We start from the raw sequence: 26,375 nt of genomic DNA on the forward strand, positions 1-26,375 counted from the left end.
AACTCCGAAGGGTGGAGGAAAAATTATTTACCTCCCACAATTTCGTTCTTTCTTTTATTGAAAGGGGGTCAAAGTCAAAGGGAGAGGGAGAGAGAGAATTTTAAGCAGGCTCCACACCCAGCACGGAGTGTGATTCAGGGCTTAATCTCACAACACTGAGATCATGACCCAAGCCAAAATCAGGAGTCAGATGCTTAACCGACTAAGCTACCCAGGTATCCCCACAATTCTGTTCTTAATAATAATTAGACTCCGTAGCATTAGATTCAAGAAGATGGAAAGACTTTGCCTCCATGTATATATACACACTTGTCTCGCCTCAAAAATAAGTACTACTTCACCTTTCTTCCAGGGTCAGCCCGCAAGAACATTGCAAATCCTCAATAAAATGTCATTATTATTATTATTATTATTATTATTATTATTATTATTTGAACCATTAACCAGTCACTATTCTTGTAATAGGATTTTTTTTGCATAAGTGGTGCCTAAAAGTGTCTCTTTGGCATGCTCAGAATCTTCATTATCTCAAAGTTAACTTGAAAAGACATCATTTTCATTGAGTATGAGTTGCTGGCAAACTCCACTGGCTATATTGTAACAGTTAGATGATTGTCAAAATGAAAAAGGTACTTGCTAAGTTGGCTCTACCATACAACTCAAATTCCCCACTGCCTGAATAGTAAGAAAAAAACATACCTGCGGTTATTAACTTCACAACAAAGTCTTCTTTCAAAAACAATATTTTAAGGGGCACCTAGGTGGCTCAGGCAGTTAGATGTCCAACTCTTGATTTCGGCTCATGTCATGATCTCAGTTAGGGTCATGAGCTCAAGCCCCACCTCAGACTCCATCCTGGGTGTGGAGCCTGCTTAAGATTTTCTCTCTCCCTCTCCCTCTGCCCCTCTCCACCTCTCATGCATGCTCACTCTCACTCTTTCTCTAAAAAAAAAAGAGAAATAGAAATAAAAATAATATTTTAAATATCTGTTTTTTTATATAACTATACTTATGGGAGAAAGTTTGGAAAAAAATTGAAAAGTTGGAGGAAAGATAAAAGTCATTTACTTGCTACCATTCCTTTATGTTTCTAAAAAAATGTTGGAATCTTGATAGATAAATCATACGAAATTTCACTGGGAATTGACTTAAAGTCAGACCAAATTTTCTTCAGAGATTATTTCATTTAATTCCCCCAAACAATCCAATTCAGTAGGTATTATTATTTTTTAAGGTTTTATTAATTTTATTTTAAAGAGAGAGAGAGCAGGGTGAGGGGCAGAGGGAGTGAATCTCAAGCAGACTCAGCACTGAGCGCAGAGCGTGATGCAGGTCTCGATCAGTCTCATGACCCATGAGATCATGACCTGAGCCGAAACCAAGAGTGGGTGCTCAACTGACTGAACCACCCAGGGCACCCCAGAATTATTGTTTTTGATTTTTAGATTTTAGCAAACACATTTAGAGAAGTCATGGAATTTGTTGAGGCCGTTTCTCAACCTCAGCCATATTGACATTTTGAGTTAAAAGTCTTGGTTGTGGGTGCTGCCCTGCACATGATAGGATGTTTAGCAGCATCTCTGGCTCACTAGAGGTCAGTATCATTCTCTCCCCAACTGTGACGATAAAAGTATCCCTACATATTGGCTCTAGAGGGCCAAATGCCCCCTGCACAGCAAAATCATCCCGGGTTGGGAACCACTGATTCAAGGTCATATTTATAGATACGGGCAAGAAAAAAAAATATATCCCTCTTCACAGCTCTGATCTTATTCCAAATATATTTTGCATTTTTTCTCATTTAACATGGATTGTAATTAGATTTATCATTTCCTTTCCCTTTATTCTGCTTTCCTTTTTTTGATAATACAAATAATGCTTTAATTATTATCTTCGCACATAATCTTTTTCTTCTATTGTTATGATTTTTCTTATGGTATGTTTCCCAAGCTGAAATTTCTGATGTGTGAAATTTGTAAGATTTTTGATATACGATCCCCTATTAGTTGAGTCAAGTTATATTCCAAACAATCTTGTGTGAGAGTGTCTTCTCTCTGCCTCTGCCCTACCGTGTTTATCTGAGGTTTGTAAACTGTTCATTTTAAAATTGTGTGGCCCTTAAACATCCAAGATGGGTTAAAATGCTCCTTGAGCAATAAAAGTACATTTGTCACCATTAACGTCTTTAGTGCACTAACTTTTACGTAAAATACAACAATTAATTCCAACTATAGTTAGCTTACTAATACTTACTGAGGTTCCTTGCCCTTCTGAATCCCACTGGCCATGCACAAAATCTCAGGGGAAGCTCTAGCCCATGAAACAATTTTTATTAACACTTCTGAGATGGGTCATTATCTTCTGTATTGTGACAGAATCCACTAATATCCGTTCTCTCCACTGGACCCCGTTTCCTCCCCAAGAGCTAGACATCTGTACTTCAAAGAAAGAAGAGTAAGGGACGCATATCTCATATGTTTGCTCAATTCAGGGTTACACTGCTTTATACATCTTATTTAATCTGTTGAGAAAGTAGAATTATTTTGCATTTTGAGATTTAGCATTAGTCATTTATCCAAATTCACAAGCTAGAAAGCCATAACCATTTAATATTTTAAACCAAACCTTGGCTGTTTGGACTTCTACCCGATGAGTAGCCGTCAAAGACATCTCCCCTGACAAAAGACTTAAAGCTCACAAATACCCGAAGATATTTCTATAATCAGCAGCGCAGGTCACATGGGAGAACTTGTGAGAAATGCAAATCTGAATCTCTGGGAGGGGGGTCCAGCAATCCCTACAACAAACCTTCTGAGGCACGCTCAAGTTCTCTGCCATTGCTCTCCCAAATGACCTCCCCCCTACCCTGCTGCCCCATCATGTCCAGTAATGTCTGCCAACTGAATACAATTTGTGTAAGGACAAGGTGTCACACACAAAACGTCAAATATAAGAAGTGTTTTCTGCTTTTACCCTGACTTTCAAAATAGCTGTTTTTTTTAATTTCTCCAGTTTTCCTCCTCGCTTACTGTCCACCCTATTTAGAGCTTACCTTCTGACTTTTTACACCTCTTTCTCTATTTCCCCCTATTGGTAAGCCTGATTTCTACCAGACTTTTGCTGGCGGAGGCTGAAGAGAATGATGTGATGCATTAGGCCAACGACTCTAATTCTGTTATTTTCATTGATGCATTCCATCCTTGCTTTGAAATTATGGTGTCAAGTGTGGTGACCACTTGTTTCCTTTACAAGTTTTTCTATATTGTTTAGAACCACCATAAGGCCTGATCACACTATCGAGCTGTTTTTGCTTCAGTTGACTACCTTTCCCAACTGTACTGAAGTTTCCCAAAAAGTGATCTCTTCAGACCACTGCATTTTCCACTTTCACAGTCAATTAGTGATGGCTGCCAGAGTTGGTCAGGGCAGAAGAAAGCACTGCCCTTGAGAAATGCCATGATGAGATATTGCCATAGAAACACACGCATCAAAGATAATAAGGAAGGCATTCTCGTTTAGGAAAAAGCATATAGTCAAAGGTATGAAAATTGCTGAGACATACGTATCTCTAACCATGGACTTCTGCAACTGGCTAACAAAAATTAAATAAAAAACGAAACCTGGAAATATTTGAGATGAGGAAATTATTTCAGCATAGGCCGTGAAGTCAGCTTTCAGATGTGAATTCTACCTGTCATACATTTCAAGCAAGGTGTCCTAATCACTCACACAAAACATCTCTGGGGTTCATTGACAGTCATAAGTGTGGCCTTTCTCTCAGAATATTTTAGGTCTTACTTCCCTTGGGGGCTACTTGGAGAATCCCAATGGGCCAATAAACGATTCTTTCGCTGCGCAATACCCAGCCATAATCTAATATAGCAAAAACATGTGCATTAGTGACTCATCTCTACTGTGCTATTTTCTCTGTGGCATAATAAAGAGTAGTTAATTAGATCACACTGGAATGCTATCAGTAAACTGCAGAAGTAGAAATGGCCCCTTTTAAAACTATGGAGCAGAACAAAGCTCCTTGTGAGATTCTTCTGAAATGAACACATGTTTATTCAGAAGAAACTTACCTGCATTCATTCCTTTATCTACACACCCTTCCCCCGGCTTTAATTTTTTTAAGTCACCCAGACCTTGTCTTCTAGTAATGTCATAATCAGCAGGCTGAAAGCAAGGTTGCTGAAATTGTTCTTATGTTTGCTCTTTGTTTAGTATCTGATTCAATACATCTGTGTGACAGCATTTCATCACCTTCTTAGTAACAGAGGTGAAAAAAATCAATGGCAATCAGATTACCTTGTTAACAGAAAGGCTAAAGGCCAGTGTGTTAAGTTCACAGTGCATCACCTTTCATTTAAAACATTTCACTTTTTTTTATTATTTATCTTTATTATATTTATAGCACCCAGCCCAGAGCGTTGCCTAACACGGAGTATGGCCTTGCATTTGTGTCTTCTGCAGAACCAAGCATTTCTGCCATATCACAGACTAGGTCAGGGACCCCTAGTGCAGGCCCGATTAAAAGCTTGCAGAGAGCCCACTGCTGCCATTTCTCACGAAGTGCTTTGGACCAGTCCCAAAGGAGCCGGGCTGCAGCGCTGATTTCTGTGATCTGAGTTGTCATAAGATATTGTCTCTATTGTCCTGTTTGTTATTTACTGTTGGTCCTTATTAAGATCACTACAGTATCCACAGCACCAATGTGCCCCAAACTATATAAGGATATTATAATGTGCCCAAAGAACAGAAGCTCCAACAGGGAGCTTCCAGATGAAAGACATGATATAGGACTGCAAGGGCCAAAACAATAGGAACAGAGGCAGGGTCGTCATAGAGTGTTAGGTGATTACTACAAGGTGAAGTGCTTTGGAGAACAGGTGGGCGTGGAGAAGGTTTTTGAGAGGGGAGAAGGACGTTATGTTATTGTGAACATGTTATTGTTTGAGCTTAATGGATAGTTCAAAACCTTAAAAAAACTTAAAACTTAAAAAAAACAAAAAAAACCCAAAGGCGTCATTGAACCTAAAACTCTAAGATGAATGGAAAGACATAAAAGGCATGGAGGCAGGAGGACAAGTTTCATTCTAATTGGTTAAGGATCAAATGTTATGGAGGGACCACCACTTACCCTTCATTGCAACACAACTGGTCAAATGTCAGCTGCTTATGCTCATAAGGAGACTTGCGAGTGTCCCCGTGGGTGGATCCATGAGCTTGAGCTTTGCCTCTGCATCTTTGGGGATCAGGGGCTCTCAGGAACCTCTGGGGACATGAACTTGGTCTGGGTATTGGGAGGCGAGGCCCTCAAGCAAGCTGAGGTAGGAGGGTCCGGGAGGTTGATATGGGTGGGAAGCTGATTTGACTTGTGGAGGTTTGGTTTTGTTTTGTTTTGCTTTGCTTTGGAAAACCAAATCAAACTCAGATTATAGGCCAAGGTTATGCTAAATATTCAGATTTGGGATTAAATTCAGCAAGGTATTCCTACTGTAGCCCCAGATTGGCTGCAAAGTCAACAGCAGGCAGGAGTATTGGTTACTTTCAGAAATCCATGAAATTTAGGGGCGCCTGGTGGCTCAGTTGGTTAAGCGCCTGCCTTGGCTCAGGTCATGATCCTGGAGTCCCAGGATCGAGTCCCACATCGGCTTCCTGCTCAGCAGGGTCTGCTTCTCCCTCTGACCCTCTTCCCTCTCGTGCTTTCTATCTCTCATTCTCTCCTCTCTCTCTCTCAAATAAATAAATAAAATCTTTAAAAAAATTAAAAAAAAACAAATCCATGAAATTTAGAAACTTTGTTCCTCTGACATCATAATACTCTCAACAATGTCCTGCTAGAATTCTCTTTTATGCATGGAAATTCGAAGCTCATATCGCGTCAACTATAAGTGTGGAGTCTCAGTTTGAAACTCAAGTTCCTTTGACTTGGAGGCTATTTGTACACCACCCCATTGTTGGTTCTTAGAGGGTGGTCCCTGGACTGATAGCATAGCATCAGCATCCCCCCCGGGAACTTGTGAGAATGCATATTCTATATGGGAAAACTTTGCACAAGTATATATAGAGTTTAGCCTCATCTTTTCAGAGAACTATGCTCCCTCAATGGACTCTAGGTCACCACGACCTCCTGATCTCTGGGCATGGAGTCCAACAGTCTGTGTTTTAATAAGACCTCTGGCTGATTCGGATGAACAACGATGTTTTCCGAACCACACACTCCATCACGCCAGCCCTATGGTCCTACCATCTTCAGAATCACTCCGGGATGCTGGTAGATAAACCAGGACGGCACACGGGAGAGGGCTTGGCAAGGTCTCCAACATGTCTTCAGTGTCATTAGAACAAGTCCAGAGCAATTTGGGTTCCCTAGTCAAAGACACATTGACATCAAACGATTAAGCACAGCTCTTTATTAGAAGATACAACATTATAAAATCATATGTAGATTAGATCACCAAGGAGAGACCATTGAACATAGGCAATTGATGGTGTTTACCTCAGAGCCATAAAAAGCTATTGTTTCCTCGAGATAGCTATTGCCTGGCCCTACATATCAAATTCGAAAGTGACTTTTATGCACTAAATTCTAAATTCTCAAAAGACTTTTTAATGATTTTTTTTTTCTTTAAGTATAAGTCATGCAATTACTGGTCAGGGCTCCTCAAAAGTGTCAGAGATTAAAAGAAGATATGGTAAAGAGATAGAATGAGTTATGCTGGACTGAATGCTGGTCCAAGAAAGGTCATGAAAACCCAACTTTTCTTAATGTTCAAATTGTCCCATATTTGGGTCCTTTTGATATAATCTCAACAGTCTTTGATAATTTCTTTGCTTCCTGCTAAACCAACTTTGGTTTTATTGCATATATGATTCTTTTCTTCTCTATCTTTACTACTTACTGTATTGAGCTTTGATAATGATTTTCTATTCTTTTTTTAAGATTTTATTTTATTTATTTGACAGAGAGAGACACAGCGAGAGAGGGAACACAAGCAGGGGAGTGGAGAGGGAGAAGCAGCCTTCCCGCTGAGCAGGGAGTCTGATGCGCGGCTCGATCGCAGGACGCTGGGATCATGACCTGAGCCGAAGGCCAACGTTTAAGGACTGAGCCACCCAGGCACCCCTGAATAATGATTTTCATTTCAATTTTTTCTGGTTTTTACCATAATACATCTGTACTAGAAATAAACAACACATACATATAAATACATTCTTAACCAACAACTCTTTCCAGGTATCATTTTGGCAATAAACATTAAAAATGTTTGTAAAATATTCAGACCCTTTGGAAGAAAACATAAATTTCTGAGAGCCTAAACCTGAGGAAATACCCATGAGTCCGTATATAACCTGTGTTTATAAACAAAGAAGCGTTATATTTGTCAAAGCAAAAAACAAACAAACAAAAAAAACCCACAAGTAATAAAAACAAGAACTGAAGCCTGCAGTGCTAAATTCAATATGATAGGATGAGTAAGGTGAATATCATGCAGCCTCTAAATATTAAATAGGAAAACAGTTTGGCATCTTGGAAAAGTACTTCCATAATTAAATGTGAAGAAGCACCACATGAAGTCATATAGACGCCATGATTACAATTATAAAAAAACGTAAGCCTATGATAAAGGTATCTCAGATGATAAACACAAATGAATAATGATTGTTTTAGGGGTTAACGGTGCAATCAAAATAAATTTTTCTTGGTTTTTCAAAGTTTCCATAATGCTGTCATATGACTTTTACAATTAGAAAAATTACTTAGACCATTCAAAATAACCCTGATATCCGAACAGTTGAAATGTATTGATTAGCTCTTTATATATTTGCTCATTACTTTGTATAATCTGTGAATATTGTCTGATTTAAAGGAAAAAGGAAACAGAGCATTGTGATCTCTTTTAGAAGCTCTTTGGTGCTTTGCCCTGCCAGTTCCCTCCTGGTTTCCTTCCTCTGAGCAGCTCACCCACTGCATGTCCTTATGCTGTCCCAACGTGTGCCTTTCTTTGACGCCATTCATCCAGGACAAATGTTGCTGAAAAGCAAGTGCTGCTCTTGGCTTCAGATCCTGCTCTGTTGGATTAATACGACTACCCATAGAGAATGAATAACATGGAACAAGGTTGCGCTTTTCACTGATGGTTGTTAAATACATACAGATAGAGATAAATACATGGCCAGTCTTAAAATCCATTGAGGTAATCAATCTTTATATTCAGATCATCTTTCCAGGCAACAGAATTTGGTCTCAAATCAAGATCACACTATATAAATATTGTATGTAAGTGTTATATACATTTCGATACTAAATCCCATGTGCCTTTATTTTGCATCTCAAATATGGCTGGAACTTAATGTGAATGAAAATATGACGATGAAATCTTGGAACTCTATAGCTGATGCTATCCTGTCAAGTCTCTCTATCATTGTTGTGGATGTGACACAAAAATACTAGTTCTTTGCAGGAAGATTGGAGTATGGTCTGTTTGGATTTTCATGTCTAAAGTTGGGTGGATTCATTCATGTCAAAATTGCTTGATTTCCTCATGTAAAAAAAAAAAAGTAGGTCATAAGGTCTTGCCCATTTGGTGTACTCCTTTGAGATCAGAGTGGAAAAAGATAAACCAAAAGTGTGAATGACAGTTGTAAGGAGTCTGTTTTCTAATTAAAAAAACGAAGGTGGAATTTTGTTGTAATTTGTTTCACTGTTTCTTTTTTCCATTGCTTTTTGTCCATTCTTTTCCTTGGTTAATTTCAGAGCTATGCCACTCTTCTAGAGTTTCTAAGGTGGAAGGGGGATCCATGGGAATGACATGACCCCAACTCACCCATTAGATTCAATGAAATGCTGAAATTGAGAAGAGAAAACAAAGAAGTCGTGACTCATGTTTTATGAGTTTGTGAGCTATGACATTTCCAGGCTTGAAGAGTCACACCTGCCTTCAGATCTCAGTGTCTTCACCCATTTTCATGTACTTATTGTAACTGCTTTCATGGATCAAGGAAAATGATGAAATCTTATCAGATTTTATTATGCTGCCACTGCAAAATTTTACTTCTATGTCATTTTCTTGTAGTAATACAGCAGGTTGCACATACACATCACCCAGAGAACTTCATCACCCGTGCTGAACATGATTCACTGTTGTACTTCCTGATCTCTTTCCTTCTAGTTCCTTGGAAGCAGCAAGGACAACTTCTTCCTACCCACTTCTTTTTCTTCTTCCTCATCTTCTTTCTTTCTTTTCTTTTCTTTTCTTTCTTCTTTCTTTCTTTTCTTTCTTTCTTTTTTCTTCTTCTTTCTTTCTTTCTTTCTTTCTTTTTCTCTTTTCTTTCTTTCTTTCTTTCTCTTTCTTTCTTTCTTTCTTTCTTCTTCTTTCTTTTTCTTTCTTTCTTTCTTTCTTCTTTCTTCTTCTTTCTCTTTCTCTTCTTTCTTTCTTTCTTTCCTTTCTTCTTCTTCTTCCTTCCTTCCTTCCTTCCTTCCTTCTTCCTTCCTCTTCTTTCTTCTTTCTTTCTTTCTTTCTTCTTTTTTCTTTCTTTCTTTCTTTCTTTCTTTCTTTCTTTCTTTCTTTCTTTCTTCTTTCTTTCTTTCTTTTCTTTCTTTCTTTCTTTCTTTCTTTCTTTTCTTTCCTTCTTCTTTTTTGTTTAAGTATACAATCCCAGGACCCAGCATGGCATCCAGCTGATTTCAAGCCCTTGAGAAATATTTGTGCAAAGCCTTTTGAGGAAGCAGTTGACCACATTGATTGAAACAAGAAGTGTTGGGTATAAATTAAAGATTGGGGGAGATGAGAGAAGACCTTAAACAGATGGCTGCATTCTTCAGACTACCCCAAAGCAATAAATATTTATTGAGGGATGTGAGGAGTGTTTGAGAGGGACTAATCAGGTGGAAATCAGTATGAGTCCTAGATGAGAAAGGAGATGGAAGCTATTGCACACGTTAATAAAACCCTCAAGGTGTGGATGTGGGAATAAAATAATCAGAGGAAGAGAAAAGAGACGTTATCAAGGAAATGTCAAAATACCAGTGGTTCCATCTTTAAATATCGATCACTTGTTTTTCAGGTGCTATCCTAAGCTTTCAAAAGCTAAGACTATTTTGTTAATTGTTGGTGCACTCAACCTGGTCTCAGGTCTAGAGGTCTTGATGAGCTACACATAAACATGTAGTAAATGGGTTTATCCTTTAGTGGGAAAAGCTGTTTAAGCAAGAATTTGATGTCAGTGATATGGTTACCCTTTTCAATCGCCATATTTATCAGATTACTTTGGTGTTGATGCACATTGAGAACATTTTTTTAAAAGATTTTATTTATTTATTTGACAGAAGGATAGAGAGAGAGCACAAGTAGGCAGAGAGGCAGGCAGAGGGAGAGGGAGAAGCAGGCTCCCTACCGAGCAGGGAGCCCAATGTGGGCCTCTATCTCAGGGTCCTGGGATCATGACCTGAGCCGAAGGCAGCCACTTAACTGACTGAAGCCACCCAGGCGCCCCACCACATTGAGAACATTTTGATTAAATGAATTGACATATACTTTGGTATTTTTAACTAAAAAAATTGTAACAATCATCTACTTTTGGTCTTTTCTACATGTCTACTAACTAAAAGTATTTTGAACGTTTGTTTAGGAAAAAAAAAAAACTGAATGTATTAAATCCCAAAGGAAAAACAAGATACAGGAGAAGAAGAAAAAAAGAGACGAATGATTGATTAAATTTAACAGGGCCTTCATTTTTCATTCATTGATGTGTGTTCAAGGGTCCTTCAGTTTTAACTGAATTTCAGGTTGAATCATATATAACTACTAGGAAACTCTGCCACAGTATCCCACGGCTGGAGTCATTTCAATTAATTAAGTGTTGCAGAGGTTAGTAACGATTTTAGGCTGCAAAGTGAAATTATTTCATGAAGTGGCAAGTTTCTCTGTGTTTTCTCTTCCTTCATCTGGATTATGGCAGGCAGAAATTGAATTTTGTCAACAGATTAGAAAGAGCTTTATCCCTGGAATGACTTCAAAGACCAATCCAAAGCCTTGTGTGAAAAAGGAAGAAAAATAAATAATAATCACGTATAATCAAAAGTACTTTACTCCCAGTTGAGAGGGTCTTACAACTTTCTGAATTGTGGTTAAGTTAAAGGTGAGATATTAGAAATTTTCCCATCACTCTAAAGTTTAGAAAATATTCAAGAAAATCAGTTTCTTGTTCAATTCTTAATACCTAATGTAAAAAAAATACAAAATAAGAAAAACATATCTCAAATAATCAATAAATATATATTGAATTCACTGTGAATCCCAGCCACTCCAGCATTACACTAATTGAAGTTAAGAATAGTAGAAAGACTATGATCTTGTACTCAGGTGCTTTATAATCTTATTCTCTACTCAAGATGTATACATAGACAACACTTAAAAATAAAGGCAACATGTAATAAAGTAACAACTTATGCAGTGGAGAGAGGAGGGTATGAAAGAGATTAAAACAAAACAAAAACAAAAAAAACCTAAAATCATTCAATGTTTACATTGTGCCACACCTGGTGCTAACAATTTTAAATAAAAAAAATTTCATTGTTTTTTTTCTACCAAAAAGGTAATAACAAAAATAATGTATTACATTTGCTAAAATTGAGAAAACACATGTGAGAATAAAAGAAATGACAATCTTTTGTAAATTGACTATCTATTAACCAACATTAAAATTTTGACATATGGCATTTCTTCCAGCATTTCCATGATAATGGCATATCAATATATATTGATCATATCATGTAAGCAATTTAACTGAATTTTTCACTTAACATCATGAGCACTATTCTGTGTCGTTAAATTTTTTTTCTGTAACATTATTGTAAATCTCTAAAACATTCCACTTTATGGATACGCTATCATTTATTTAATTAATCTTTTAGTTATTTGTAAGTTAGCTCATTTAATTTCAGCAATCTCTGATTTTAAAAGGAACTTTCCCACCTCATGCATCTGCACTACAATGCCATATTTATTTGTGATAATAAATTACAATTTTATGTATATATAAAAGTACTACATTAGTGACTAAAAATTAACGTTGTGCCAGAAATATGAAGAAACATGAAGATTGTCATGTGACCCTAAATTCCTGGGAGACGCTATCTGTATATTAGCCATTCTCTTGGCTAATGCGATGCCTATGGTAGAATCAATAAATATTTATGGTTGATCACAAAACTTTATAACAAGCACATCCATGTTCTTCTTTGTTTGTGCCTGCACAGAGGGAATAAAGGAAGAGAGGGTTGCTTAAATCAATATACTAACTTGCAAGCTGGGTAAGTAATGAGAAAAGTAAAGAAGTAGAACTAGGGCAAGGGACTATTTTACTCTGGAAACTAAAGAGACAAATGACAAAGAAAGAAAGAAGTAAATGGGTTCAAACACATGGAAATTTAAAGACAGGACGTTTTATTTGATGAAATTCCATAAAAGAGAGTGGTGAGATAACTAAAGCCAGAGAAAAGGAGAGGTAACAGAGTAATAGTGTTTAAATAGAAACATTTTTACAAGTTATGCTAGAGAGAAGGTAAGCAAGGACTTCTGTTTTTAACTAAGAGGCAGTAACAGAAAACAGATTTGCTCTCTTGTCTAAAACAACCAAAAAACCCAGACAAAGCAGACAAAACAATGGTTTCCATGGTATTGAATGTCAGACAAGAAAACGGTAATGCCTAAGAGATAGGAAACCAACATGATGAGTCTTATGACTTCCTCAGCTCATTGCCTTGAGGGAATTCCAGTGCTGTGGAAGAGAGGAGGGACGCCAGGCAGATCATGGGCCATCTTCCCAAGCTGAGGAGACAGAGATGAAGGTCTTGGAGAGGCTCATTTGGTGAGAAGTCACAGGATAGGAACCATGAAGTGAAGAGCTGAACAAAGTGAGAATTCCAGAGATCTGCAAAGGGCTCCCCTTGAGCATTCAGCAGAATACCGAGCAGCACATGTGTGTGATGAATATACCCCAAGCTTGGGAGAGAACCCCTTGAAAAGATTAGCAGGAACAGTATCCAGGATCACATGGGGTTAAATAGTGTTTGCTCCCTATTGCCAAGCTGGAAAACTTCACAATTCAGAAATTGCTGGGTAGTAAGAAGAGTCTTACCTTAGCACTAGGCAATAATTGGCCCTAGATACTGCTCTGACCTTGCCTGACAAATATTAAAAGCAAGACAGAAAAATATCAAACTGTTTTCAGGTAACTCAACAGAATACAAGAATATTAACCGGAATACAAATTTATTTGACACTCAACAAGATAAAATTTACAATGTCTGGTATCTAATCAAAGATTACTAGGAATGCAAGCAAGCAAGAAACAGGAACCATCATCATGAGAAAAAGCAATCAATTAAACCAATACCAAAGTGATACAGATTTTAGAATTTTCATTAAACATTAAAACATTAAACATAATAAACATTAAAACAATTATACTGTATTTTATATCTCCCAATGGTAAGTATTAACATGGAAATATAAAAAAAAAAAGACCCAGATCTGAATTTTAAAGAAAAATTCCACAATCTTTGAGATAAAATACACAGCGGATGGGTGTCTTAGTCAGCTTGAGCTGCTATAACAAATTACCATAGATTGGATGGCATAAACAACCACATTTATTTCTCACTGTTCGGGAAGCTGGGAAGTCTGAGATGAAGGTGCCAAAAGATTCAGTGTCTGATGAGCACCCTCTTCCTGGTTTGCAGACGTTGGTCTTCCTATGGTGGAGAGAGAAAGCGGCCGTCTGGTCTCTTCTTATGATGGCACTAATCTCATAGTGAGAGACCACCCTCATCTAAACCTAAGTACCTCCTAAAGTTCCCACCTCCAAATATATCAATTTGGGGGTTAGGGTTTCAACGTATGAATGTGTGACAAACACTCCCAGCAGTGGAAGTAAGAGCGCAGTAGACATTGCAGAGGAAATGATAAGTGAATTTTAATACAAAGTAATAGAAACATCCCAAAATTAAATGCACAAAGAAAAAAGGAATTTAATTTAATAAATTTATTTATTTATTTAGAATTTTAAAAATAGGGTGCCTGGGTAGCTCATAGGGCGCCTGGGTGGCTCAATCAGTTAAGCGTCTGCCTTCAGCTCAGGTCATGATCCCAGGATCCTGGGATCGAGCCCCGCATCTGGCTCCCTGCTCGGCGGGAAGCCTGCTTCTCCCTCTCCCACTCCCCCTGCTTGTGTTTCCCCTCTCGCTGTGTCTCTCTCTGTCAAATAGATAAATAAAATCTTTAAAAAAAAATTTAAAAATAAAGAAAAAATGCATCTATCTGACAGACATGGAGCAATTATTGTATTCTAGTAAGGTTTTCACTACAGATACAAGAGGAAAGTATCCTGGAGCTTTCTGTCTAAGTGTGGCAGCCAAGATTGAATGGGGGAATACAGTAATTACAAAATATGTGGGTGGGGGAAATAATTTTTTGCAGCTCAGAAATAAACCTGTAAACAACACATAGCTTGGTTATACTAAAAAAAGGAATCTAAATTTTGAGGTTTTTTTTAAAAAAATGGAAAAGGGTCAGTGAGCTGAATGACAACTTCAGGTGGCCCAAAATGCATATAACTGGAGTTCTTGAAGAAGGTGAGAGATAGAATAAAAAATATTTGAATGAATAATGACTAGAAATTTTTCAAACTTGATGAAAACCATAAACTTCCAGATTCAAGATATGCAATAAAATCCATAGACAAGAAACGTTAAGAAAATCACATATTAATAATCAAATTTCTCAAAACTAGTAATATAAAGAAAATCTTAAAAGCAACCAGAGCAAAAAAATTTTTTTTAAATAAATAAGGAAAAAGAAAAAAAACAGGTAACATGCAAAGAAACAAAGTCAGGGATGGCAGAGAATTCTTTTGTTACAAGGCAAATGAGAAGTCAGTGGGACAGTCATTTTAAATTATATATGATATATATATAATATATATTATTGAATGATATACCTATAGAAAATATATTGTCAAAAGAAAAATGAAGTAACAATTCAATTAAAAGTAAAGACTCAGTGGGGACCCTGGGTGGTTCAGTCAGTTAAGCGTCTGCCTTTGGCTCAGGTCATGAGCCTGGGGTCCTGGGATTGAGCTCCGCATTTGCTCCTTGCTCAGCTGGGAGCCTGCTTCTCCCTCTCCCTCTGCCCCTCCCCCTGCTTGTGCGCTTGCTTGCACTCTCTGTCAAATAAATAAAATCTTTTTAAAAACAGTAAAGACTCAATTAAAAAGACTCAAAAGCTGAAAAATTAAAGGAAGTCCTTTAGTCATTGATGCCAGGGATGAATTAATAAAGGTGCTGAGTGATGATCCAGAAAGGTCTATGCCATGGAAAGAGAGGTATAATGTCACAGTTCCCCTAGAAATGAGAGGCACGGCATGTCATTCAGGGCCACAGGAGGAAGCATGGGTGTCAGCCAGGAAGCAGAAAGGAGCAAGGAGAAAGCCTAGGTTCACAGCCTTTATTGTGTGTTTTGCAGGAAAGGCAAGGCAGGGCAGGGCAAACAGTTTAGGATTCATGAATTTGAATAATTTCAGCAGGCTTTGGGTCCTAGGGACTGCTGCTAGATATCTGGTTCCTGGCTCTGGATCATTTTAGGGTAGGAGACACGTTGGATTGGTGTCTGAGTTAAATAAAGTTGGTGGTCAGAGATATGGACACAGAATTGGTTGGTTGTATATGAAAGGCAGGCTCCCCAATAAACTGTTTATTGTCTCTAGGAATTGGAGACAATAAAGAGACAGGGAAAGGCAGTCTCATCCCTGCAAAGACCCCTAAAGATGTCAAAACATCATAAAATATTAAAAAAATGAAAAATATGATGAACACAATTGGCTCTGTAACATTTAACATAATATATTAATATCATATTAAGGAAATTTTGGGGTGATGATAGCAGGGACTTTTAGAGCATAGGGCTTATGTTGCCCTAAACAGCATAAAAAACATTTTATTATGCGAGTAGAAAGGCAGACAACAAATAAAAATATAAAGAGTCTGTGCAGGCCAGCCCATAACTAAGTTTTCCATTTATATGGCATTAGTCAGGAAAATAGGCTTGGGATTTTTGCCGTTAATAATATTTTGGTGGAGTTGTAAAGTGTGTTAGAAATATGTTCAGTTCAAGGTGGCTGGTCTAGTGGGTATATTGTTGGAGGATCTGAACTGATAAGATAATAAAGCATATGTAGAGTTTAGTGATATTTGCATGTAGCGAAGGGGAAGGAGTGGTCATGGTTGGAGATGCAGGGCAGGAGATCACAGCGGAGGAGGGCAACAGGAAAAGGAGCTGGGGTGTGAGTGGTCCTCTCCCAAAAGTTGAGGGGTTGGCTGGAAAGCAATAATCTCCATTAGTTTTTAGAATAGAACATATCATAGCAACCTCTACCAGATGTCCCTTTAGACATGATGGTGTAAGGACATAGCAGCTAGCAGAGAGTATGCCAGGATCATGGGCTAAGCAGACAGCAAGCTTAGAAACATAATAGAATCCTTTGGATATTACAAAGGGAGAGAAGCAAAACTGTCCCGGATCCAAGTTGTGTCTTAGGAGAAAAAGCCCATGGGTGTTGCTGGGACAGAGATTTTAGTGGCCAGGATAATGTTGTCTCTCATGCACGGGTGGGGTCTTGGGTTGGGGTGATGTCCTCTGAGTCAATGTCATTTCCAGGAATGAGCTTTCAGGCCAGGAAGATTCCATTTGGAATGTGGGACTGGAAGTATTCTTTTTCAGGTGGATAGACAGCTGGGATGATGTGGGTCTCAGCATTTGCCATATTTGGTTGAAACCGTAGTTTATGTGGAGAGTTTGGGCCTTTACACTATAAATCAAGGCAAGCACCCACGATGAGATATAATATGACCAATAGTCACCTGACCAGTGTGCCGTTGCACTTGAAAGGGTTTTGTTTTTGTTTTTTGGTGGAAGTTTAGGTTCAAAGGGGACCCATATCAGATGACCCATGGGTAAATCTATGATTAATGGGCTCCAGGAGAATATATGCCCTCAATCTAACCACCAGCCTTTATGGGATGGGGACATGATTGACAATTTGTAAAGGTAGGGGCAAAATATAGGCTCATCTGTCAGACTAGAATTTGAAAAGGAGTTTTTGAATAGATCACATGTTTCTCAGTTGAACCAGCAATTGGGACGTATTAGGGACATGAAAGTTCCATTGAACGCCTTTTCCAAGAGCCCAATATTATGCATTTTGTAAAGTAAAATGTATGTCTTGGTTGCAACCAATGATGTTAATAACTCCAAAGGAAATAAAGAGTGTCCTGACAAGGCCTTGTATTGTAACATTAGAACACGTAGAGACATGTATGATTCTGATTTATATTTGGGGTATCTATGAGACAAGAGGTGCCCAGGGTTTCATTACCTTTAGGGGAACAACTTTTAGGTAATGGCCCAAAAGTTTATAATAAATATGAAGATAAGACCATTTGTTGGTCAGAGCATCCAGTATTAAGATGACTGCTTGAACTTGGGCGCCTGGGTGGCTCAGATGGTTAAGCGTCTGCCTTCGGCTCAGGTCATGATCCCGGGGTCCTGGGATCGAGTCCCGCATCGGGCTCCCTGCTCCTTGGGAGCCTGCTTCTCCCTCTCTCTCCTCTCTCTCTCTCCTCCTCTGTCTCTCATGAATAAATAAAATCTTAAAAAAAAAATGACTGCTTGAACTTGACCAAGTGTGTGGACCTTTGGGTCCTGTCTTTCATATCTTGGCTAAGTAATGGAAGGCAGCAAAATTCCATTGAGCTCTATCACATATAATGGTTAGTAGTGTTGTGCTCATGGTCTACAAACTCCCATTGCTGTTCACAAAGTTAATCCCAAAGGGTCAAGATTTTGGAGTGCTCTTTCCAAAATCCATAATGGGCAGCTGAGTATGCAGGATTACAGGTTCGGGGTCATTTCCAGGAGATCCTACTGTGAAGTCAATGATTATTATTTTAATGATATATTCCATCAGACTGAAAGGGGCAGGTTTTCATATCAAAAGACATTGAGCAACCAATGGCCATCATGGGTGGTTCAGAAATTCCCAGAAGCATGAGAAAAGAAGAGAGAGAAAACTTTGTGACCCTGAGTTAGACAATGATTTCTCAGGAGTGACATCAAAAGCATGATCCATAAAGGGAAAAAAAATAATCAAAATTTAAAACTTATATTCCCCAAAATACATTTCCCCTAGACCAGACTAGGGGAAAAAAATAAAAAACTTAGAAAGCAAAGAACTTGTACCTAGAATACATAAAGACTGCTCAAGCTCCATCATAAGATGAACAACTCATTAAAAAATACACAAAAAAGGTGAACCAACCCTTCAAAGAAAGCATACAGATGGCAAATAAGCATAGAAAATATTTGACATAATTAGTCATTAGGGGAACAAAATTCAAGCAAGCATAAAATACACATGGATTTAAATGTCCACAATCAGGAGAGAAAAAGATTGGCCTTATGAAGTATTTGCGAGTATGTGGAGGAATTGGAACTGGAATTCCCAAGCACACTGGAAAACCATTTGGCATTTCTTAAAAAGTTAAACATCACCTACTGTATGATCTAGCCATTCCACTCTTAGGTGACTTACTTAAGAGAAATAAAAGACCTGCATACAAATGTTCAGAGCAGCTTTATTTGTAATAGCCCAGACCTGGAACCAAACCAAATGCCTATCGATATGGGGCTGCATGCATACATTTTGATGTTTTCCTAAAATGGATTAGTACATAGCAACAAGAAAGAATCGAGTACTGATACATGCAAACATCTGGGTAAATCGGGCAAGACTGGGCGCGTTCAGGGTGGTAGGGCCGTAGACACACCTGGATAAATCCAAGAGTGATTACACGGAGTGACATAATCCAGAGAAAAGAGCATATATATTGAATAATTTGATTTACATAAATTCCCCCAAAATGAAAATGAATCTATAATGACGGAACACAAATTAGTGGTTGTTTGCAGATGGAAGAAATACAGGGAGGGGCAGAAGGCAGTTTAAAGGGGTACCAGGAAGTCTTTGCCTTTGGGGGTGATAGATATATTAACTACCTTGACTATGGTGATGGTTTCACAGTTTTATATGTATGTCAAAGTGCATCAAAATGTGCACTTTAATTATGTGCACTTTATACCTCCATTAAGTGGTTTAAAAAATGAGAATTAGGAAATATACATGGAACAGTAATTGTATTTTTGGTGAAATGGAATCCTGATAACCCCCATAACAAAAACAAAAGGACAGAGGCGTGGCAAGACTATCAACTGAATATTTTAGAAGCCCCTAGCTTCACTGATAATAGATGATAGATAGATGATAGAGAGAGAGAGAGAGGGAAAGAGAGGGAGAGAGAGGGAGAGAAGACTGTATAGTTAAAACAAATGAGCTGTCTTCTTTCTCAGCTGTTTAGATATCACAGTAAATTCCATAATGTAGGAGAGTCCTAATTTTTACAGAGGGGGCAGAGTCAGTGGTCCTGTCTGAGGCTGTCAGCGGCAGAGAGGTCAGTACCTGAGCCCTTTTGCATTATCCCTTGTGTCTGTGCTATAGTTGAAAAGGTCTGGAAAGAGCTGAGAGGGAATCCCTAGTCTCCCACCCCCTTATGCCCAGAGCTTTGTCACTCTCAAAAGACACTTAGCAGCAAACCCCTATTCCTCACTTAACCCCTGTACAGACTTAACCATGGCTACCCAGGATGGTAACATGGATTTGTTGGAAGTTCAGAATGTTCTCAGCATATGATGCAGCAACTCTGCAGGGAGATTTTAGTTCATCCTGTGGCACTTTTGCTACTCTAACAAGATATACAATAGCACGGAACGACTCATCGGATGATTTCCAGGAACAAAGCACTTTGCAGATCTATTAGGAAGCCACAGGGTCAATGCCTAATGCTTCTGTACGTGGGGGTTGGGGCCTTGCAGTTTCCCCTTCTGGACAGGCTCTAAGGGAACAAATAAGGCTTTTAGTTTGGGGAAAAAAATAAGAAATAGTTATAAAATTGCATAGTGGGGAATAGGGTTCCTCTTATCTTATTAAACCACTAAAAGTTTTATCACTGAACATCACTCATGACATTGAAAAGCAAGACTAAGATAATTATGTGGTGCTGCTTCTTTTTTTTTTTTTTCAAGTCAAAGATTAAAGAACCCCCCGCCCCCTCCAAAAAGAAGTTGTAGAGCAGAGAAAAAGCCTTGGAAAATTTAAACTGTGCACTGGTAAAATCTTCCCAGCAAAAGAAAGGAGAGCAAAAGTATAAGTTAATTGTGGCTAATTCTTTAGTTTGGTGTCTGAATAGAACAGTTAACTGTAAGAAAGATAATTTGGAAGCTCAAGATATGGTTGGAACTCTCTCTCTCTCTCCCCACTTCCTTCCCTCCCTTTCTCCCATCCTTTTTTATATACTTAAAAGAGTGGCAATTAGGGGCAATCTAATAGAAAAGGGGGTACCCTAATACAGAATTCTAGATGAATTAGATGCACAATGGTAAAACATTTGAATTATTTTTGATTTTTAACAACAGGATATCACTTAACGTTTTCAAGGAGTTGAAAATATCACAAATTTTACCCAAACACTCCTAATATTAGTCAAATGTCAAATTAAAAGTCAGAAAGAGAAAAACATTTCTGTGAAAGAAGAGGAGAGTTTTGGAGACACTTAACATTCTAAGAACAGAAGCGGGAGGAAGGGGACCCTGGGTGGCTCAGTTGGTTAAGCATCTCTTGATTTTGACTCAGGTCATGATCTCGGTCTTGAGAGTCCGCTGATACCTCTCTTTCTGCTCTTCCCCCACTCACTCTCTCTCAAATAAATAAGTAAATAAATAAAATCTTTAAAAAATGTGCAGCAAATATATATATATACCACATCTTCTTTATCCATTCATCTGTCGATGGACATCTTGGCTCTTTCCACAGTTTGGCTATTGTGGACATTGCCGCTATAAACATCAGGGTGCACGTACCCCTTCGGATCCCTACATTTGTATCTTTGGGGTAAATACTCAGTAGTGCAATTGCTGGATCGTATGGTAGCCCTATTTTCAACTTTTTGAGGAACCCCCATACTGTTTTCCAGAGTGGCTGCACCAGCTTGCATTCCCACCAACAGTGTAGGAGGGTTCTCCTTTCTCGGCATCCCTGCCAACACCTGTCGTTTCCTGACTTGTTAATTGTAGCCATTCTGACTGGTGTGAGGTGGTATCTCATTGAGGTTTTGATTTGGATTTCCCTGATGCCAAGCGATGTTGAGCACTTTTCATGTGTCTGTTGGCCATTTGGAGGTCTTCTTTGGAAAAATGTCTGTTCATGTCATCTGCCCATTTCTTGATTGGATTATTTGTTCTTTGGGTGTTGAGTTTGATAAGTTCTTTATAGATTTTGGATACTAGCCCTTTATCTGATATGTCATTTGCAAATATTTTCTCCCATTCTGTCGGTTTTCTTTTGGTTTTGTTGACTTTTTTTTTTTTTTTTTGCTGTGCAAAAGCTTTTAATCTTGATGAAATCCCAATAGTTCATTTTTGCCCTTGCTTCCCTTGCGTTTGGGGATGTTTCTAGGAAGAAGTTGCTGCGGCTGAGGTCAAAGAGGTTGCTGCCTATGTTCTCCTTTAGGATGTTGATGGACACCAGTCTCACATTTAGGTCTTTCAACCATTTGGAGTCTACTTTTGTGTGTGGTGTAAGGAAATGGTCCAGTTTCATTCTGCTGCATGTGGCTGTCCAATTTTCCTAACACCATTTGTTGAAGAGACTGTCTTTTTACAATGGACATTCTTTCCTGCTTTGTCAAATTTAGTTGACCATAGAGTTGAAGGTCCATTTCTGGGCTCTCTATTCTGTTCCATTGATCTATGTGTCTGTTTTTGTGCCAGTACCGACTGTCTTGATGATGACAGCTTTGTCATAGAGCTGGAAGTCGAGAATTGTGATGCCCCCAGCTTTGCTTTTCTTTCTGAATATTCCTCTAGCTATTCGGGGTCTCTTCTGGTTCCATTCAAATTTTAGGATTATTTGTTCCTTTTCTTGGAAAAAAGTGGGTGTGATGTTGATGGGGATTGCATTGAATGTGTAGATTGCTCTAGGTAGCATTGATATCTTCACAATGTTTGTTCTTCCAATCCATGAGCATGGAACGTTTTTCCATTTCTTTGTGTATTCCTCAATTCCTTTCATGAGTATTGTATAGTTTTCTGAGTACAGATCCTTTGCCTCTTTGGTTAGATTTATTCCCAGGTATCTTATGGTTTGGGGTGCAATTGTAAATGAGATTGACTCCTTAATTTCTCTCTCTTCTGTCTTGTTGTTGGTGTATAGGAATGCCACTGATTTCTGTGCATTGATTTTATATCCTGCCACTTTACTGAATTCCTGTATGAGTTCTAGCAGTTTTGGAGTTGAGTCTGTTGGGTTTTCCACATAAAGTATCATATCATCTGCAAAGAGTGAGAGTTTGACTACCTCTTTGCCGATTTGGATGCCTTTTATTTCTTTTTGTTGTCTGATTGCTATGGCTAGCACTTCTAATAGTATGTTGAATAGCAGTGGTGAGAGTGGACATCCCTGCTGCATTCCTGACCTTAGGGGCAAAGCTCTCAGCTTTTCCCCATTGAGAATGATATTCGCTGTAGGGTTTTCATAGATGGCTTTTATGATATTGAGGTATGTACCCTCTATCCCTATACTCTGAAGAGTTTTGATCAAGAAAGGATGCTGTACTTTGTCAAATGCTTTTTCTGCATCTATTGAGAGGATCATATGATTATTGTTCTTTCTTTTGTTAATGTATTGTATCACGTTGATTGATTTGTGGATGTTGAACCAACCTTGCAGCCCAGGGATAAATCCCACTTGGTCATGGTGGTGGATGGATCCTATTGGCTAGTATTTTGGTGAGAATTTTTGCATCCATGTTCATCAAGGATATTGGTCTGTAAGTCTCCTTTTTGATGGGGTCTTTGTCTGGTTTTGGGATCAAGGTAATGCTGGCCTCATAAAATGAGTTTGGAAGTTTCCCTTCCATTTCTATTTTTTGGAACAGTTTCAGGAGAATAGGTATTAATTCTTCTTTAAATGTTTGGTAGAATTCCCCTGGGAAGCCATCTGGCCCTGGGCTCTTGTTTGTTGGGAGATTTTTGATGACTGTTTCAATTTTCTTAGTGGTTATAGGTCTGTTCAGGTTTTCTATTTCTTCCTGGTTCAATTTTGGTTGTTGATACATCTCTAGGAATGCATCCATTTCTTCCAGGTTATCTAATTTGCTGGCATAGAGTTGCTCAAAATATGTTCTTATAATTGTATTTCTTTGGTGTTGGTTGTGATCTCTCCTCTTTCATTCATGATTTTGTTGATTTGGGTCATTTATCTTTTCTTTTTGATAAGTCTGGCCAGGGGTTTATCCATCTTGTTGATTCTTTCAAAGAACCAGCTCCTAGTTTCTTTGATCTGGTCTACTGTTCTTTTGGTTTCTATTTCATTGATTTCTGCTCTGATCTTGATTATTTCTCTTCTCCTGCTGGGTTTAGGCTTTATTTGCTGTTTATTCTCTAGCTCCTTTAGGTGTAGGTTTAGGTTGTATATTTGAGACCTTTCTTGTTCCTTGAGAAATGCTTGTATTGCTATATACTTTCCTCTTAGGACTGCCTTTGCTGCATCCCAAAGATTTTGAAAGTTGTGTTTTCATTTTCATTGGTTTCCATGATTTTTTAAATTCTTCTTTAATTTCCTGGTTGACCCATTCATTCTTTAGCAGAATGCTCTTTAGCCTCCATGTATTTGAGTTCTTTCCGACTTTCCTCTTGTGATTGAGTTCTAGTTTCAAAGCATTGTGGTCTGAAAATATGCAGGGAATAATCCCAATATTTTGGTACCAGTTGAGACCTGATTTGTGACCTTGGATGTGATCTCTTCTGGAGAATGCACCATGGGCACTAGAGAAGAATGTGTATTCCGTTGCTTTGGGATGGAATGTTCTGAATATGTCTGTGAAATCCATTTGGTCCAGTGTGTCATTTAAAGTCTTTATTTCCTTGTTGATCTTTTGCTTAGATGATCTGTCCATTTCAGTCAGGGGGTATTAAAGTCCCCCACTATTATGGTATTGTTGTCAATGTGTTTCTTTGCTTTTGTTATTAATTGCCTTATATAATTGGCTGCTCCCATGTTGGGGCATAGATATTTACAATTCTTAGATCTTCTTGTTGGATAGAACCTTTAAGTAGGATCTAGTGTCCTTCCTCATCTCTTATTACAGTCTTTGGTTTAAAATCTAATTTGTGTGATATAAGGTTTGCCACCCCAACTTTCTTTTGGTGTCCATTAGCATGGTAAATGGTTTTCCACCCCTTCACTTTCAATGTGGGGGTGTCTTTGGGTCTAAAATGAGTCTCTTGCAGATAGCAGATCGATGGGTCTTGTTTTTTAATCCAATCTGATAGCCTGTGTCTTTTGATTGGGGCATTTAGCCCATTTACATTCAGGGTAACTATTGAAAGATATGAATTTAGTGCCATTGTATTGCCTGTAAGGTGACTATTACTGTATATTTTCTGTGTTCCTCTCTGGTCTATGCTGCTTTTAGGCTCTCTCTTTGCTTAGAGGACCCATTTCAATATTTCTTGGAGGGCTGGTTTCGTGTTTGCAAATTCCTTTAGTTTTTGTTTGTCATGGAAGCTTTTTATCTCTCCTTCTATTTTCAATGACAGCCTAGCTCTATATAGTATTCTTGGCTGCATATTTTTCTCGTTTAGTGCTCTGAGGATATCATGCCAGTCCTTCTGGCCTGCCAAGTCTCTGTTAATAGGTCTGTTGCCAATCTAATGTTTCTACCATTATAGTTACATATCTCTTCTCCCGAGATGCTGTCAAGATTTTCTTTTTGTCTCTGAGACTCGTAAGTTTTATTATTAGATGTCGGGGTGCTGACCTATTTTTATTGATTTTGACAGGGGTTCTCTGTGCATCCTGGATTTTGATGCCTGTTTCCTTCCCCACATTAGGGAAGTTCTCTGCTCTAATTTGCTCCAATATACGTTCTGCCCCTCTCTCTCTTTCTTCCTCTTCTGGGGTCCCAATTATTCTAATGTTGTTTCATCTTATCGTATCGCTTATCTCTCGAATTCTGCCCTCATGATCCAGTAGTTGTTTATCTCTCTTTTTCTCAGCTTCTTTATTTTCCATCATTTGGTCTTCTATATCGCTAATTCTCTCTTCTGCCTCATTTAGCCTAGCAGTTAGTGCCCCCATTTTTTATTGCACCTCATTAATAGCCTTTTTTATTTCAACTTGGTTAGATTTTAGTTCTTTTATTTCTCCAGGAAGCGTTTCTCTAAAAGCTTCCATTCTTTTTTCAAGCCCAGCTAGTATCTTTAAAATCATGATTCTGAACTCTAGGTCTGACATTGCACCAATGTCTGTATTGAGTAGGTCCCTGGCAGATGGTACTACCTCTTGTTCTTTTTGTTGAGGTGATTTTTTTTTGTCTTGTCATTTTGTCCAGAGGAGAATAGATGAATGAGAGAACAAAATGCTAACAGGTTAACAACGTCCCCAGAAAATATACTCTAAACAAATCAGAAAAGACCTGAATCCAGGCGAAAAGAAAGGGAAAGAAAGAAAAAAAAGAGAAAAAAAAAAAAGAAAAAGAAAAAGATTAAAAACAAACAAAAACAGAACAACAACAACAATAAAAAACAGAATATGGTCAAATATGATCAGGCTAGTGCATAGATCAGTGCCACACACTAGATTTTGGGTGTATTTTGGTCTGTTAGAAGAAAGTGCCTCCTAAAATTTTAAAGAAAGGAAGACTTATATATGTACAAAATAAGGGTTGTTACAATGAAGGGATGGACTATGATTGTAAAGATGAAAATTATAAACAATTTTAAAAGAGGAATTGATAAGGTGCTTGAAAAAAGAAAGAAGAGGATTAAAAAAAAAGAAGGAAGGAAAGAAAAAAAGGGAGGGGAGAGAATGTGATCAGGCAGGAGATTGGAACAAAGCCATACACTAGAGATTTAGGGTATATTTTGATATGTTAGAAGAAATTGTATCTCAAAAATTTTTTAAAGATTTTATTTATTTATTTGACAGAGAGAGAGAGAGACAGAGAGAGAGAACACAAGCAGGGGAAGTGGGAGAGGGAGAAGCAAGCCTCCCGCCGAGCAGGGAGCCCGACGCGGGGCTCGATCCCAGGACCCTGGGATCATGACCCAAGCTGAAGGCAGGTCCTTAATAACTGAGCCACCCAGGCACCCCTATATCTCAAAATTTTAAAGAGAGAACAACTTATATATATATATATA

The 26,375-nt window shown here is 38.3% G+C and overlaps 1 non-coding gene across 1 annotated transcript; it reads left to right on the plus strand.

Annotated features, from left to right (window-relative positions):
• The first annotated feature begins 14,317 nt into the window (after positions 1-14,317).
• LOC113910781 lies at positions 14,318-14,447 on the plus strand. Its single transcript, XR_003516267.1, has one exon. It is a non-coding gene; the product is annotated as a small nucleolar RNA SNORA31 (small nucleolar RNA).
• The last annotated feature ends 11,928 nt before the right edge of the window (positions 14,448-26,375 follow it).

This window comes from Zalophus californianus, chromosome 6 (genome assembly GCF_009762305.2).
Source record: "Zalophus californianus isolate mZalCal1 chromosome 6, mZalCal1.pri.v2, whole genome shotgun sequence".
Lineage (NCBI taxonomy): Eukaryota > Metazoa > Chordata > Mammalia > Carnivora > Otariidae > Zalophus > Zalophus californianus.